Source organism: Chrysochloris asiatica, unplaced genomic scaffold, assembly GCF_000296735.1.
Source record: "Chrysochloris asiatica unplaced genomic scaffold, ChrAsi1.0 scaffold00324, whole genome shotgun sequence".
Lineage (NCBI taxonomy): Eukaryota > Metazoa > Chordata > Mammalia > Afrosoricida > Chrysochloridae > Chrysochloris > Chrysochloris asiatica.
In genome coordinates, this window is record NW_006408842.1 from 43592 (window position 1) to 48585 (window position 4994).

Here is a 4994-nt window from a genome sequence, read left to right on the forward strand (position 1 = left end):
CTGAATTGCGTACCCTCAACATAGACAACACCTAGGCCTATAGAAACTCCATCTAGGGCCTGGAACACTGCTGTCTCATCCTTCTCCAACCCACCTCATGAGCTTTTGGCTGGCAGTCGCCTCCCAGAGTTTCTCCACTCTATGTGCAGAACCTGCATTAGATTTCCCTTTCTTTTTTTCTTTCATCATTTCTGGTTAGTGTTTTTACTCCTTCTTCCCCTCTTTCTATGCCCTTATATTTTATCCTTCCTGTGTCTGCTTTTGTTTTGTCATATTTTCTTCTGTTTGTCTTCTTCTTTTTCTTTATTTTATACCTTGATTATCTCCCCTCTCCCTAGATTAGTTTATTGTTTTGTAAAAATTTCACTTATTTTTAAGCTTTAATTTCCTTTCTGGTTTTTTCTTTTTAGTTATTACATTCTATTTTTCCTTTTGTTATCTGTGTCTTTTTCTTTTTTTCCTCTCCTTTATTATTTTTTTTTAACTACTATTTGATTGTTTTATTTTGTTTTCTTGTGTTGTGTGTGTGTTCTCTTCTTGCCTCATCCAATGAGAGCTAGAAACTGTGTCCATACAATCCAGCCATCACCTGTGATAGTTAAGGTTTCTTTCAAGTTTCATTCTCAGTGGTTTGGGAATGAAAACACAATATTTGGTAGTGGGAAAATATGAGCTTGATGATAGAAATGATATGATGTTAGAGAGCACATCATAGAATTTTGTAAGACCAATGACTTATTCAATGCGAATTCCTTTTTAAAATAACATGCAAGGCAACTATACACATGGACCTCACTAGATGGAATATAGGAATCAAATTGACTATATGTGCAAGAAGAGAATGTGGAAAAGCTCAATATCATCAGTCAAAACAAGGCCAGGTGCTGAATGTGGAACAGATCATCAATTACTTGTATGCAAGTTCAGAATGAAGCTGAAGAAAATTAAAACAGTACCACAAGAGTAAAAAAATAACCTTGATCATATCCCACCTAAATTTAGAAATTATCTCTTTAGGGGTGACATCAAGAACATACAGGAAGAAAGAAAAATGTCATTTAAAAAAAAGAAAAAGCCAAAATGGATGTGAGAAGAGACTGAAGCATATTCTCCAGCATAGAAATGTTAAATTGAATGGAACAAATGAGGAAGAAAAAGACCTGAACACAATATATCAAAGGGCAGCCCAAGAAGACAGTCAAGTATTATAACGAAATGTACAAAGACCTAGAATGAGAAAACCAAAAGTGAAGAAGATGCTCAGTATTTCTCAAGTGGAAAGAAAAAAATTAAAGCCTCGACTTACAATATTGAACATATTGTCAGGAGGGACCAGTACTTGGAGAAGGATATCATGTTTGGTAAAATGGAGGGTCAGAGGAAAAGAGGAAGACCCCCAACAAGATGGATTGGCACACTGGCAGCAGCAGTGGGCTCAAATACAGCAATGATTGTGAGGTTGGCACAGGACTGGGCAATGTTTCATTCTGTGGTGCATAGGGTCACTGTGAGTTTGTACTGGTTTGACAGCACTAACAACAACAACATAAGCAACATACTGAATGGAGCAGAAAGAATTAAAAGAAGATGGAAGGAATTCAGAGTCACTGTATCAAAAAGAAATGGCTGATAGTCAATCATTTCAAGAGGTAACATATGATCAAGAGCCGATGGTACTGAAGGAAGAAGCTACATTGAAGACATTGACAAAAAAAACTAGGCTCCAGAAATTGACAAAATACAAACAGAACTCTTTCAATAAGTTAATGAAACATTGGAGGAATTCACTCATCTATGTCACTAAATTTGGAAGAGAGCTACCTGGTCAACCAATTGGAAGAGATCCATATGTGTGCCCATTACAAAGAAAAGAGACTCAATGGAATTTAGAAGCCATTGAACAATATCATTAATACTACATGCAAGTAAGATTTTATTAAAGATAATTCAAACACTGTTGCAACAGTACATCAAAAGGGAACAGCCAGAAATTGAAACCTGATTCAGAAGAAGACATGGAACAAGGGCAATCATTACTGACATCAGATGGGCCTTGGCTGAAAGTAAAGAATACTAGAAACATGTTTGCTTTTTCCTTATTGATTTTACAAAGGCTTTCAACTCCATGTATTATGATAAACTATGAACAACGTTGCGAAGAATGGGTATTCCAGAACACTTAATTGTGCTCATGAGGAACCTGTGCATAGACCAAGAGGCAGTCGTTTGAACAGAACAAGGTGATATTGAATGGTTTAAAATCAGTAAAAGTGCACGTCAGAGTTCATATTCATTCTGTACGCCGAGCAAATAATCTGAGAAGAGGGATTATATGAAGAAGAATATGGCATCAGATTTGGAGAAAGACTTATTAACAACTTGCGATGTGCAGATGACTTAACCTAGCTTGCTAAAGTGAAGAGGACTTAAAATACTTACTGACAAACAGCCTTCACTATTGATTGCACCTTATTGTAAAGAAAGCAAACATTCTCACAACTGGACTAATAAGCAACATCCTGATAAATGGAATAAAGATTGAAGTTGTCAAAGACTACTTTGACTTGGATCATAATCAAAACTCATGGAAGTAGCAGTCAAGAACGTATGGCAATGACTGCTGCAAAAGACCTCTTTAAAATGATCAAATACAAAGATGTCTATTTAAGCACTAAGGTGCACCTGACCCAAGCCATGTTGTTTTCTGTAGCTTCATATGCATGTGAAAGTCAAACAGTGAATAGGGAAGGTTGTAGAAGAATTGATGCATTTGAATTACAGAGCTGGAGAAGAATAATGAAAGGATCATGGACTGCCAGAAAAAGCAAACAAGTCTATGTTGGAAGACTACAGCCAGAATGCTCCTTTGAAGCCATTATGGCAAGACTTCGTCTCTTGTACTTTGGACATAGTATCAGGATGGACCAGTCCCTGGAGAATGACATCATACTTTGAAAAGTGGAGAGTTAGCAAAAAAGAGGAAAACTTCCAACAAGATGGACTGACACAGTGGCAGCAACAATGGGCTCAAACAAATTGTCAGAATAGTTCAGGATCAGACAGTGCTTCATTCTGTTGTGCTTAGGGTCGCTAAGGGTCAGAACTGACTCAACAGTCCCTAACAACAACATCAACACTTTGGGTATGTTTTTAGGAAAGACCAGTCCCTGAAGAAGGACATCATATTAGGTAAAGTGGAGGGTCATAGAAAACAATTAAGATCCTCAATGAAATGGACTGACGCAGTACAGCAACAATGGGCTCAAACATAACAATCGCGCGGAAGGCACAAGATTAGACAGTGTCTTGTTCTGTTGTGCATGGGGGCACTAAGTGTGGGAACTGACTTGACAGTACCTAACAACAACAAACATATGATCACTTAAGTAAGGATTATTTACATAACACAAAGGTCATTATCAAAAATAAGTCAATTTATTTGAACACATTAACAAGCAAAAGGAGAAAAATTATATAATCATTTGGATGCTATTTAATGAAATTCAACATCAGCTATACAGAAAAACCTTAGAAAACTAGAAATAAACAGGAACTCCTTTGCTATGAGAAAAAAACTATCTACCAAAAATTCTGCAGCAAACCTCACATAAATAATAGAATACTGGAAGCTCTTCCTTGAGTTTATAGTAAATTAGATCTGTAGTATAATTATGTACTTGTCTTTTTGTTCATCCATTAAAAATTGTCCACTAAAAATGCAATTTCTAAAAACGCAGAGATGTTTGGTTTTATTTACTGCTATGTGTGGCACTATAGGATCAGAACTAGACTGAGAACCACAAAGTCAGCAGTTCAAACCCACCCGCTGCTCCTTGGAAACCCTATATAGGGTCGTTATGAGTCAGAACTGACTTGAAGCACTTAACAACAGCCATAACATGTATTCAAAGCCTAGAAGAGTGCCTGGCACATAATAGATGCTTACTAAGTATTTTTTAAATGCATGAAGTCATGTTAAATAGCATAATTTTGAATGAGACAAGTTCCTAAGCTTTTGTTCCAAGAAAGTGGTCAAGAGGGAAAAATAAGAATGTAATCACCAAATTCATGTATACATTTCTGGAAGAGTAGGGCTGGAGTCTTTGTTTCTTTCCCTTTCACATGGCCAGTGTGCAGATTCCAGGCTGCAATGGTTATGATCTATAACGTTTCTCTCTTAGTTCCCTTTTGTTCTTGGTGCTTAATTGAAACTACAATAAAAAAAATCTGCAACTCTCTCATCAGAACATCATAAATCACCCATATTACGTAGTCTGCTCAGGCAGCACTGATAGGAACCTCCTGGGCTGTATGAGAATTCAGCTAGCCAGGAAATGTTTGTTCAGACCTAGAGCAATGGGAAAAATCCCAGGGCATGAATCATGTGGGATTTCAATTTTCCTGATGCCAAGTACGATAACTCTCATGTAAGCATTCATAACATATACATAGTGCTATGAATGCTAATTTTCTTTAACTCCAATTTTTTTTTTTTTAGAAATTATTCCTATTTTTAAAAATTCTGAGCCCAAAAGTCAAGTGTTGCAGGAGGTAGAAGCGGTATATTCAAAAGAATGAAGAACAAACAAATAAACAAAAATCTGTACTCTTAGAGCTGCCTTCTCTCCTTGCTTCAGCATAACTTGCTTCTACAGTTTCAAGATAACAAAAAATCATCAAGATTTTAAGGTAAAAGAAATGAAGACTATTAAAAAGATCTCTGCAGTATATAAGCACTGTCTCAAATCTAAATCAATCAGTCACATAAGAAACACAGCCCTAAACCTCTCATAATCTCTGAAATATCAAGACACAGGAGGTCATTAACTCTACTATGCACTCTTCACAATAAGGCCAACAGAAAATTGAAGTCATAGATTTATATACTGTAGACTTATTCTAAGCCATGAACGTCTCAAATTCATGTATTATTACTAGCAGAAGCAGCAATAACAGCAGTAATGATCAAGATTATTGAGTATTGTTGTTGTTAT